Source organism: Vombatus ursinus, unplaced genomic scaffold (assembly GCF_900497805.2).
Source record: "Vombatus ursinus unplaced genomic scaffold, bare-nosed wombat genome assembly UNPS02014812.1, whole genome shotgun sequence".
In the NCBI taxonomy this organism is placed as follows: Eukaryota; Metazoa; Chordata; class Mammalia; order Diprotodontia; family Vombatidae; genus Vombatus; species Vombatus ursinus.
The window spans coordinates 63,338,334-63,351,916 of NW_020954590.1; the positions used below are offsets into that span (position 1 = coordinate 63,338,334).

At 37.7% G+C, this 13,583-nt stretch overlaps 1 protein-coding gene across 1 annotated transcript in view; it reads right to left on the reverse strand.

The window, feature by feature from the left end:
- LOC114054221 (GRB2-associated and regulator of MAPK protein 1) overlaps positions 1-13,583 on the reverse strand; it is a 205,015-nt gene that overhangs the window by 134,274 nt on the left and 57,158 nt on the right. The gene's annotated exons all lie outside the window — the stretch shown is intronic.

Genomic DNA, 13,583 nt, shown 5'->3' on the forward strand with positions numbered 1-13,583 from the left:
TCCAGTCACCTGGGTTCCTAACCTTGGAATCATGAGTACTTCCACCCTACTGACCCCCCAATATCTCATGAATCCCTCCATTTTTCTCTGGTTCAGGTTCTCCTCACCTTGCACCTACACCAGCATAATGACCTCTGAAATGGTTTCTAGTCTCCCTGTTCTCCAATCCATCCCCTAAAAAGCTGCCAAAAGCACAGATACAATTATATCACTCCCCTAGTCAAAAAACTGGCAGTGGTTCTCTCTTACTCTCTGGGAAGGAGAAACTTTTCATTCCTCTGTACAACATTTGCGTTCTCTACAATCTGCCTCCCACTAAATCTTTCCAGACTCTTCATATTATTCCACTTCATGTACTCTAGATTCCACTCAAACTGACTTACTAGTTATTTCCCAAACTCCTAATTCCATTTCCTGCCCTTCTGCCATTCTGTTTTTAAATTTTTTTTTTCAGTGAATAAAAAACTGCCTTTTCTCCTTCCTGAGAAAGTGAGAAAAATAAAATCCTATTATAAACACATACAGGCAAAACAAATTCCTTCATTGGCACGCTTTCTGTCTCTCTCCATACACACACACACACACATACATATATATATACATATACACATGTACATATGTGTGTGAGTAGTGTTCATGTAAATATCTCAACCTGCGCCCTGAGTCCATCACCTCTCTATCAGGAGGTGGGGCAGCTTTTTCCTCTTTGTTATTCTATAGGCCATCTCCCCCATGCGTGGTAAGAGAGATGCCCTTCTCATCTCTGCTTCTTAGAATCCCTAGATTCCTTCAAGGCTCAGCTCAGGTACCACTTTCCTCCATTAAACCTTCGCTGTATCCAATCTGATTAAATAGACCATTTATTAAGCACTTACTGTATGCCAAGCCCCTCCTGGACCACTGCCTTGTTGTGGCAGGATGGTCGTGTGCATATCAATGAACCATGAGCAATATGCCGTGCTGGCTTACCCAGGACAGGCAAATCATAGTGGAGAGTTCTGACAAAAGGTAATCTACTAAAGAAGGAAATGGCAAACTACTCCAGGATAGTTGCCAAGAAAACCTCATGGAAAGTGGTCCAGGGAATCACAAAGACTTGGACACAACAAAACAACTGAACAAAAACAATAGATGTGCCAGCACTGTGCCAAGCTCTGAGGATACAAAAAGAGGCAAAAAACAGCCCCTGCCCTCAAGGAGCTTACAATCTCACAGGGGAGACAACATGCAAAAAAATATACACAAAGTAAATTGTAGACAGAATAAACAGGTAATGATTACAAGAGGGAAAGCACTGGAATTAAGAGGGGTTGGGGAAGGCTTCCTGTGGAAGGTGGGATTTTAGTTGGGACTTTAAGGAAGTCCGGAAAGTCACTAGTAAGAGCAGAGAAGGGAGAGTGTTCCAGGCATAGTAGACAGCCAGAAAAAAATGCCTGGAATCAGTTCTCTCTCCTTCATCAAATTAATTTTGAGTTCAATAGATAAATAAATTTATATAAACTTGAATTTATTTAGCGGTGCATATGTTGTATGTAAAATTTATGTTTCTGGAAGGCAGGTACTCCTTCATATTTTTCTCCAAGTTCTGAGCCTAGCACAGCCCATATTAGGCACCTACTAATTATTTGTTGAATTGAATTAACTATGAAGTTACTTTGCACTACTCTGTCTTCTCCACTATAATTAGATAATGCATATAAAGAGCTTTGTAAACCTTAAGGCACCATATAATGTTATGAGCTATCATTAATTATTATTAACAACTTTTACTAAATGCCAACAGCTTTTTTAAATCAAAGGTCAAAAATGTTTTGAATAAAGAGTCAAGAACACAGTTCCTGTTGTTTAAAAATATTCTGAAATAATCTACTCCATTAATGTTTATATCTAAATATTAAAAAAATGTAGAAAAGATGAATTATCTTACATAGCAACTATCAACTTTCTTTACAAAGGTTTTAAATTGAACTTTTTCACAGTCTTACCTTTTTTTCACTGTGGAAAAGATCAATATATCTAGAGTCTGAGGACATAGGTTCAAATCCTACTTCTACAACTTATTAACTGCATGAACTTGGGTAACTTCCTTAATTTCTCTGGGCCTCAGTTTCTTCATCTGTAAAATGAGCGGGTTTAACTAGATGATCTGTGAGGTCCTTTGCAGCTCTAGGTTTGTGAGCCTGTGAAGTGGACTGGGCTCAATGACTAGAATGCTAGGCCTGGAGTAAAAAAGATTCGAGTTCAAATCCAGCTTCAGACACTTATTAGCTGTGTGACCCTGGACAAGTCACTTAACCCTGTTTGCTTCAGTTTCCTCATCTGTAAAATGAGCTGGAGAAGGAAATGGCACACCACTCCAGCATCTTTGCCAAGAAAACCTCGAAATGAAGTCAAGAGTCTGGCACAACCAAAAAGTGACTGAATGAGAAGTTGTTGATATTTGCACAAATGCACATACACATACACACACACACACACACACACACACACACACACACTCCAATACGAAGCATAATTTCCCTCTTTTCTAACATTTAAGATAATGGAAATTTTTATCAATTAATTTATCAATGTAAAAATAGCCAAGAAAGTAAAAAACCATCTTATTTTTTCCCCAAGCCAGATATATATTCTACAACAGAGTTCATGGATTTTTTAAAAACCAGCCTTAAAAAGGGCTCAGCAGACCTCACACCAGAGGAACCAGTCTTCCCTGAACACACCCTCCACCATGTTTTCAGGGCTGCTTTCCACCTTTGGTGTCTACATGATCCACCTAACTCTCACCTGTGGCTCCAGGAAGCTGAAGTAGGCGCAGCAGCTACACCCTGATAAACCATTTTTCAGCTGATAGGCTAAACAAGGCTGAGGGTTAACGGAGGGGTCTCAAACCTGTCCATGAGTTGAGGGGTGTCTATCCCAAGTATAGCAGCAAACATTGGCATTTAATAGACTATGTGATTGTAAAGAGAAGAGACAGAGGATGTAAGAGTGATGGAGGCAACGTGTGGAGCAGAATGATGACCTGATCATAGAATTACCCACAAAATCAGTGACTCCAAAGAAAAATGACTACCAGAAAACTTGGAACGCTTTCTTGCTAACTTAAGTTGAGCCAACACACAGTTGGCAACAGTAGAGCAGAAAAGGAGTGGGCAGCTTTCAGAGATTTGGTGTACAGCACTGCATTTGCTAATCTAGTTCAGAATACTCACAAACATTAAGACAGGTTTGATGAATATGGTGGGGAAATTCAAAAGCTGCTAAATGAAGAACAAGAACTCCACAAGGTTTACCAGCAAGACAGTTCAACCATCTCTAAGAAGGCAGCATGTAACTCTTATCAAAAGTAGTGCCAGTAATGCTTAGTGAGATGAAGGATTCTTGGCCTTGTAAGAAGGCAGATGAAATTCAGTTTTATGCTGATAGCAACAATCCCAAGCACTTTTATGATGTCCTGAAGGCTATTCACGGGCCAAAGACCTATGGTGCATCTCAGCTAGTCACTGCTGATGGAGCCACATTGATGAATGATACGAACATGATCCTAGAGAGCTGGGCTGGACACTTCCATAGTGTTCTCAATAAACCATCATCAATCAATACTGAAGCCACTGACCATTTACCTCAGGGTTGAAGTCAATCCCTCTCTAGGCAAATTTCTGACTGGGCTCCTCTCCTGTGGCAAAGCACCTGGTGCTAATTCTATTACTGCTGAGATTTACAAGGCACAGGGTCCATTGCTCATACAAAAGCTGGCTGAAATTTTCCAGGTTATATGGCAAGAGGAGGTTATTGCCCCCAGGAATTCAAGGATGCCTCCATTGTCCATCGCTATAAAGATAAAGGAAATAAATTATCCTGTGACAATCCCAGGAGGGGGGTATAAGGAGTCTCTCTCTTAGTCATTGCTGGCAAGATTCTTGACAGGTTCCTCCTTAATAGATTGATTCTTCACCTGGAAGATGGTCATCTACCTAAGGGCCAGTGTGGCTTCTGAAAGGGCCAAGGAATGGTGAATATGGTGTTTACTGCTCAACAACTCCAAGAGAAATGCCAAGAGCAGAACAGAGGTCTGTACACAATGTTTGTAGATCTGACCAAGGCCTTTGATACATCCAGTCACCAGGGCTTATGGAAAATTATGTCAAAGTTTGGTTCCTGGATAAGTTCATCAGCATTGTACATTGATTTCATGACAGTGTCCTTGCCCGAGTTCTGGATAATGGACAATGCTCATGTGCTTTCCCAGTCACCAATGGAGTTAAACAAGGCTGTGTGCTTGCTCCCATGCTTTTTAGCATGTTGTTTTCAGTCATGTTGTCAAGTGCTGTCAATGAGGATGAACATGGTATCAAGGTCAGCTATTACACTGATGGAAAATTCTTCATCTTGAAAAGGCTACAAGCCAAGATCAAAGTGGAGGGAGTGTTGGTACATGATTTTCTGTTTGAGATGTTTGTGCACTCAATGCAGCCTCTGAAGCTCAGATGCAACAAAGTATGGATCAATTCTCTGATGCTTATGCTAATTTTGACTTAAAACAATCAACACCAAGAAAACACAGGTGCTCCATTAGCCAGCACTACACACCATCCCTATGTGGAACCATCGGTTACAGCAAATGTAAAAGTTTTGAATAATGCGGATAAGTTAATTTACCTTGGCAGTATGCTTTCCAGGGATGTATACATTAATAATGAGGTTGATACACACATTGCCAGAGCCAGCTTAGTGTTTGGGAGGCTTTGAAGGAAAGTGTGGGAGACAAGAGGTATTAGACTGACTCCCAAACTGAAGGTCTATAAAAGAAATGCCGTTGTACTGACCTCATTGTTATATGCCTGTGAAATCTGGACTACCAGCGCCATGCCAGGAAACTGAATTGTTTCCATCTGAATTGTCTTAATTGTCTAAAGATCATCTGGCAGGTGATAACAGACACTGAGGTCCTTTCTCAAACCAAACTGCCAAATATTTAAACTCTGCTGCAGAGAGCACAACTCCGATGGGCTGGCCATGTTGTTTGAATGCCTAACTTATGTTTGCCTAAAAGACTATTTTATGGAGAACTCACGCAGGGCAAGCGTTCACATAATGGTCAGAAGTGATACCAAGACACTCTAAAGTCTGTCTTAAGAACTTTGGAATTGACTGTGTGACATGGGAAACACTGACACTGGACCGCTCAGCATGGAGTGCTCATATCAGAAAAGGTGCTGTGCTCTATGAGCAAAGCAGAATTGAAACAGCTCAAAGGAAATGCAGGATGTGCAAATTTGGAGAATCCACCCCAAAGGTTCACATCAACTATTTGTGCCCAGCCTATGGTAAAGCATTCCGAGCTTGTATTGGTCTGATCAGTCACAGCCGGACACACTGAAACTTGACTCTAGTATAGTGATGTCATTTTGGACCTCTTCAAGAATGAAGAACAACCACCATCAAAGATTTTTAAAATAGCAGCAAAAAATTTAAAACATTAACAGTTTTATTCACTTTTGAATGAGGGAGGGAGAAAAGGCAAACAGATGCTCGACTATCTAAAGAAGTTTTACGAACGTTAAGAGATCTCTAGCCTTTGGGAAAAAGAGCCCACTCCAAGAAACAAGACTCAATGGCCCATTATGTTTAAGATTCCTGAATAAAATATCTTCTTTTAAAATCTTGAGCTTTACTTCATATTCTTCCAAAGGTAAAAACATATTCATTGGTATGAACAAATGCTCATTTATATAAATAACAGAAATACTTTAAAAACCATTGTACCAAAAATTACTTTAATTTTGTTTCACAATATGCTCTAAAGGCCAAGTATGTAAAAGATTATTTAACAGAGTTAAAGAAAACAAAAGCTTAATGTCAACAGTTTCTGCTATCTGGGGCTATAAAACCTTCGCTAAGAAGATGCCAAATAACCTCCACTAAACCTTGACAAAGGAAAGTAACCAATGCCTGTTGGAGGAGCACACAAACTCATCTTTTAGAGCTGATGTCCTCAGGAGACAGTGACAGTCTCAATGGTAAACACCAAGATGTAATTTGCAAGAAGTATTTCAATATCATTATTTTAAGAAATTTAATTATACTTTAAATAAAGGTTTCTTACCTGTGAGTCTATGACCTTTTAAAGTATTTTAATATATCTATTTTAACATAATTTATTTCCTTTATCATCTTACATATTTTATTTTAATGTACTTTATAATACATTATTCTGAGAAAGGGTCCATAGACTTCACTAGACTACCATGGAAGACTATGATAGGGGAAACTGTTCTGTAAATATTATTGGAAAGTGGAAAACATTTCTGTGATGCAAATAAGCTATTCCAATAGAGCAGTTTTGTTAATTTGTTAACCATTCTATGTTGTGAGTTTTCTTTCAGTAAGTCTATGCACATGCCTGTGTGTATGTATATATGTTGGGAAGGGTGGAGAAGTTTATACAATATGTGCAAAATCTCTCATGAATATAATCAGCTCAACAAAATGATTTAACAAAATGTTAACTGCAGCCTAGATTTTCTCCCATCTAGTAATGATTTTAGGATTCCTCTCTCCTTTATCTAGCACTCATCCTTTCCAATGTCATGGCTTCAGAGTTGCACAGGTCTTCAGAGGTTATGTAGTCCAAAGTCATAATTTTACAGATGAGGAAACTGACAGGTGACATAGTATAGATACTGGACTCAGTGTTGGGAGGACCAGACACACACACACATTTGTATCCAACCACAGAGGAAATTTGTTTCACATAACTATGCATATTTGTCATAAGGGATCTATTTTCCTTTTCTTTTTCAACAAAGTGGAAGGTCAGAAGGAAAAAATAGATGCCTTTTTTTTAAATACAGAGGTGAGGGTATGCTGCAGATGTGGAATGTTACATGAACTTTCTCAGATGAGGGCACTGTAATATTAAATTTACTAATTGTTTTATTTTGTTACAAGATACTTTTCATGGAGTGGGCTGGAGCTGTAAATGTTTGCAATGTAATTATAAAACACATCTATAAAACTTTCAAAAAAAAAGAAGAAAACTTTGGCATACAACGTTGGATATTAATATTTTAATAATAATCACTACTAAGTGTCTTGCCCAAGACCATACAAGTAGTAAATGGCAAATATTGAACCCAGTTCCCATTGACTCCAAATCCATCACTCTTTCAACTACATTATGCTGCCATTACATGGTGGGCATGTATACACAGAGTAAAAAATTCCCTTTAATAGCATAGCCATAGTGCACAGTAATCACAAATTAAATCTTCTGCAGAAGAAGTCACATAATGTAATTCAAAATCCGATATAAATGAATTTTTCATGATTTCTGCCACTGTTTCAAAATGGATCCAAGCTCCATTAGCAAGCAGCATGAATGACTGGTTATAGAAATGTCCCTGATCTTTCCCTTTAAAGTAAAAAACAAAGAAAATGGTTACAGGACAACTATTTCTTATTTTATACAATAAACGGGACCCTAAAAAGGTATACAAAGGTGAATCTCCATTAAAAATGCAATCTTCATCAGGTCCCACTAACTACTAAAGCAATGTCAGGCTCTCATGAGCAAACCTGTGCAAATCAAGCAGATGGCTGATGAAGAAGCATTGTCTCACTTGCTCATATCTTTGCTGTGGACCAATTATTAAGTTAATCTGGCTCCTAAAGCAGAGCATATATCAGGCCTATTCTGAAACTATTCAAAAAGACTAATCCCTAGATACCAAAATAAAGATCAAGCATGCTTTGGTGAGTCATTTTTGTATTCCAGACATTTAGGAAGGTTTGTGTGACTTAAGAGTCAAAAACCAAAACTGCAAATACGGAAGAGCTCTCTCTATGGCCCCATCTGTGGCTTAAGAACGAGCTGGAGTGGGGCAGCTAGGTGGTACAGTGGATAGAGCTCTGGCCTTGGAGTCAGGAAGACCTGAGTTCAAATGCTGCCTCAGACACTTGACACTTACTAGCTGTGTGACCCTGGGCAAGTCACTTAACCACAACTGCCTCACCAAAAAGCAAAAAAAAAAAAAAAAAAAAAGAATAAACTGGGGAGGGTAACTTTCAAGGTCTACACGTGATTATTCAAGAATATTAACACTCTGCTTCTACTTAAAAAATATTTTATTGATGTCTTTGTTTTTGCCACAGTCATTTTACACTATATCCCTGGCCTCAACTCCAAATCCTCCCTTGTAAAAAAGAAAAACAGTTAAGCAAACCAGATGGACAAAGTAATCTCATTGGGCAATCCATACAATACTCTGCAACCATAGTCCCTCAAGTCTAACAAGAGAATTTTCAACATTTCTTTATACAAAAGATGTATCTCTAGACTAAATAAAATGAGGATAGTAACTTCATTGTTCAGTCATCTTTCACTGTATCCAACTCTCTTCCACCTCATTTGGGGTTTTCTTGACAAAGATTCTGGAGTGGTTTGCCATTTCTTTCTCCAGCTCAATTTACAGATGAGGAAACTGAGGAAAACAGAGTTAAGTGGCTTGCCCAGGGTCACACAGCTAGTAAGTGTCTGAGGCCAGATTTGAACTCAGGAAGATGAGCCTTCCTGACTCCAGGCCTGGCACTCTATCCACTGAGCCACCTAGCTGCCCCAAGTCAGGTAGATCAAGTTCAAATCTTGACTCAAAAACACTTACGAGCTGTGTGACCCTGGGATAATCACTTAACCTCTATTTGCCTGAGTTTCCTTATCTGTAAAATGAGAATAATAGTAGTACCTACCTCCTAGGGTTATGAAAAGCAAATAATATAATATGATAATATACAATATTACACTCTATAAATCTTAAAGCATTATATAAATGCTGGCTATTAAAATTATTATTGTCTGATCTATTATAATGCTTAGTTCAATACTTAAAAAGAGAAGAGACATAATGGAGATACTTTCAGGACTTTCACTCTAATGGCATAGTTGTAATGATCTCAAGGTTCTTCCAATTCACAACAAGGGATTTGAGTAAAACTTTGGTGATATATTGAATTCTTACTGCAGTCATATACGGATCCTTGTTTTTCACAGGTGTGGGTTTTCCCTTCACTTTGATCCATCACAACTCCTTTACCACTTTGTGGGTGATTTCAAAGAATTTGATGGAGCCCAAAATTTTATTATCTTATTAGGGACCTATCTGTCCCAGGTTTGACACTGGGACAAAAGGAGGCATTCACAGGAGGTCACTCAACAGTTAACAGTAAACTATATTTATTCTAAATATAAATATAAAAAGGATATATACTAGCAGTTAGCTCCAAAAGAGCCACCCAGACACACTTATTTCCATATGGAAACATGTATGATCAGCAGGGCAGGGTATGGTGATACTGTCCTCTTGCCTTGGGATTTCCACCAGATTCAGTGGGTGAGTACTAATCCTACGTTGGTGGGGCAGTTCATATTCCTACATGACCAGAAAGCCAACTTAACAAAGCCAAAAGCTACCAGGAATCAGCATCAAGGCAGGAAAATCTTAAACCTTGCTCCACAACTAATCTAGTGAAGAACTTCTCCAAACTTAGCTAGGCTGGTGTTTGGACAAAAGATAAAGAACGTTACCATTATCATGACAACTTTCCAGGGTTTTAGGCCTAAGCTTGGCCCAGCAGCCTTCCAGAAACAAGGCTCCCCTGCAAAAGTAGGAGTGGGAATCACAGTAAGATTTCACAATGGATTTAAAATCACATAATCGGGAACTACAAACAGAGAGAAGAACAGAGAAGAAAATGAGATGAGATTGTAAACTTCTAAAAGCACAGACAGATCACAGCCTTTAGATGTGCAATGGAAGGCCAAGAAGAGATTCTGAAAAGGGAATAATAAGAGAGGAAAATAATTTTGACAACAGCATTCTGAGTCAACTAATTAGAGGGAAGGCATTAAAGTATCCAGGACAAAGAGTTTCAGGAAACAATTAAAGCACCAATAATGGCTTTAACATTAGTGGACATGGGGGGAAAAAGCATAAATTCTTGAGAAGGAAGTGAAATCACCTGGTTGGCAGGGATTTAAGTGTAAGTATTTTTTTTTAAAGAGAGAAGAATATGTTTCTGGTCCTTTGGTTGAGCTGACACACAAAAAAGTATTCTGGAAGTTGAACTAAAGATTATATAGGACTAGTGGGGCAGGGGAAGAAAAAGATGGAAGCACAACACTGATAATCAATCAAATGAAGAAGATAACAAACCAAATGACAGGTAAATGCCTCCTGAAAAGAGTACAGGAAGATGAGAATAAAGCTTTTTAGGGCAATCTACAGTGAATGAAAGAAGGAGTCTCAAATCTGAGACGACACAATGCATCATTCTCATATCCTAATAAAGAACCTAAGATAATGCTGACGCACGTCAAAAATGACAGAAAGACTCATCGTATACGTTTACCTCAATTTCTACATTCAGCCAGTTCAACTCTGAAGCTGAGAGCTCTGACTCACCAATTTAATGCATGCTAGGGCACTCTACAGTGCATTAAAAGGGAGGGCCCTTGGGGGAAAAAAAAAAGAGTTCTAGTCATGTCTAAAATGAGGGTTTGTTTCTATATTCCTCTCTACTTTTTACTTTTCTAAGTTCTTTCCTTTTGTTGAGGCCCAACTTAAATTCCTGCTCCTCTACAAGGGTATCTTTGGATATGAGAAGTGAATGAGAGGGAAAAATCAATTAGTTATCCATCCTACCCTTAGAACACATTTCTCTCCATTTGCATTCTTGCCATCCTAGGACTAATTTTTATTTCCAACTGGGATATGAAGAAATCTTTGGTGACTTTCCTATCGCATAACATGCAAAATTGAAAATCTGTTACCTAGCATTCAAGGCCATCCACTACCCACCTTTCCAGCTTTATCTCACATTATCCATTTCTATGCATTCTATGCTATAGTCAAATTGGATTATTCTCTGCATCCCTCCCTTCATTGACTATGTTCTTCTGGCTGTGACTTTGTTCACATTTTCCCCGTAGACCTGGAATAGCTTCCCTCCCTCTCTTTACCTTCTACACAGGGTTCTATAAACAATAAGTATATATGTGCATAAGTATATATATGTATGTGTACACATACATGTACACACACACACACACACACACAGACACAATCAGTCTTAGAATTTCTTAGGTAGAATTACAAAATGTCAGAGTTGCATGAAGGTACATTGAGCTAGTAAGTGGCAAAGCTAGAACTCAGATTCAAGCACATTCAAGTGTGCTTTCTATTAGGTTAGGCTGCTTCCAACAAGTAGCTATACATATTAGGCATAATATTTGGAAAATGATGACTGATCTATAGTCACACATTCATTCAATTGTATCCAAATAGATAGCTTTAACATTTCAGCAAAATTATATATATTTTTTCCTTCTGTAAAATGTTTAATTTTTAATGAGGGCAATTGTTTTCTCAACTCTTGTCTTTCCTTTTATACTTCATCTCTGACAGATTATTAATATCGGTCAACTGCTAGCCATCTAGGAAAAGCAGTGATTGCTGCCTATGATGGATCTGGCTATTGCTACAGCTAATCCTAGCAGTTTTTTGTTTTTTTTTTTGAAATTTACCCTCAACAGGAGTTAGATCAGTGCAATGCAGGAATAAGAGAACCTCATCAGAATTACTCAACCAAAAATGGTTGTATCAGTTCCTAATTACAATTGTAGTTTTAAGCCTCTTAATTAAAATTTTCAGTTTCTGAAATTGTTGGCTGAGCCTGGCTCCCTGGAGTGAAATGCCAAAATTGTAAAATGTGAACACAAATGTGAAAATGCAAACATACCTTTAACCTTAAAAAAAAAAAAACCAACAAAACCTATTTCCCTTAGTAGGAGTAAACATGAAGAACCAATTAAACTCATTTTGCAACCATTAACATTTCAATGAATTTCAGCTCATCTATTTTAGTTATGACTCCTCCTACAACTCCAGAACAAATTCTTGGTGAATTGAATTGAATCTCCTATTTGCCCATTTACTACATTCGCTTTTCCTTTTTTATGGGTTTACTGCTGGTGTACTTTATTCAGATTCTGTTTTGTTTTGTTTTTTTTTGCTTTGTGCCATTTCATAAAGGTCTTTCCCTACTCCTAACTAGTCTACCCTAATTGGATTACAGTATTCCATTACATTAATGTGCCACAATTTATCCATTCCCCTACTGCAAACATTTAGATTGCTTCTAGTTTTTTTGTAATCATAAATAATGCTGTTAGAGGAATTGAATTTTTTCAGATCATATTTTCAGGATATATTACCAACAATGGAAATATTGAATCAAAGGATATAATTTTTTTGTACTTTTACTGAAAAACTGCTATCCAAAAATATTCTATAAATCTGCAATTCTGCTAAGATTTATTTTTGTATCTTCTAAAAACCCTGCAAGCTGAGATTTATGGCTTATTGCTGTTCAGTTGTTTCAGTCGTGTCTGATTCTTCATGACCCCATTTGGGGTTTTCTTGGCAAACATACTGAAGCATCTGAGGCCACATTTGAACTCAGGTCTTCCTGACTCCAGCTCCAGTGCTCTATTCACTGTGACACCTAGCTGCCTCAATATATGTGTATGTTGTCTCCTCTAAAGAAAGCTCTTTGGAGACAGGCAATGTTCCTTTTTGATCCTTTTTCATCTCAGTACCCAACAGAGTGCCTAACACATAGTGTTAATAAATGCTGGTTAATTGTTTGGCTCATTTCTATACTTTCTGTTCACTTTAAAAAAAAAATCTAAGTTCCCTTCCATATCATTGCAAAATTAAATCCAAATAGTTCAATGAAAATTAAATTAAAGTTTATTATGTAGCTGTATACTCAATTCCTGAGCTATTCTTTCTGTAATGTTTTTGTCTGTTCTATGATCACAAGTATAAAGCTCTTTTACATCAAACTTTCACCCAACTAAAAGAAAAAAAAACTGTTGACATAAAATAATACTCAAAACTCTACCTTTAAGATAAAGCCATTATACATCACATCTAATTAAACTACTTACTAGCATCCAATCCTTTTCTAGAGTTAATTGTTGACTATAGTCAGATAAATTCACATATTTTATAATCCTTAACTCCAAGTTATTTATTAAACTCCTGACTGGATGCAATGACTCTAGATTGGGTACTATCAACTACCTCAAATTCAAAAGAAAAGCACAGTAATCTTTATGAGTGGGGAAAGAAATCAGAAGTGGTACCAGGAATGTAATTATTGTCCCCTGAAGGCCCCACACCTAGGTGGGCCCAATGCCAGAACACTGGGATATAAAGCCAACTATACAATGGAAACATTATAGTAACCCAAGTTAACCAATGCACATACTGACTCTTTAGGAATGGCAGACTAAGTCATTCCCAATACCTGTTCTTGACTTTGACAATGAGAGCTAAAGGATATGGGCTGAGGAGGCAGGACCCAGTCTCCATAATTCATAAGGTCAGGGAAGACACATGACTTCTCTGCTTCCAAAAATAAAAAATAAAAAATCTTCAAGAAAATCAAAAGGAAACAGTTTAAGGACTAAAAGCAGAATCCACAAGCCTTTATCAGTCCTATTAAATGGAGTTTAT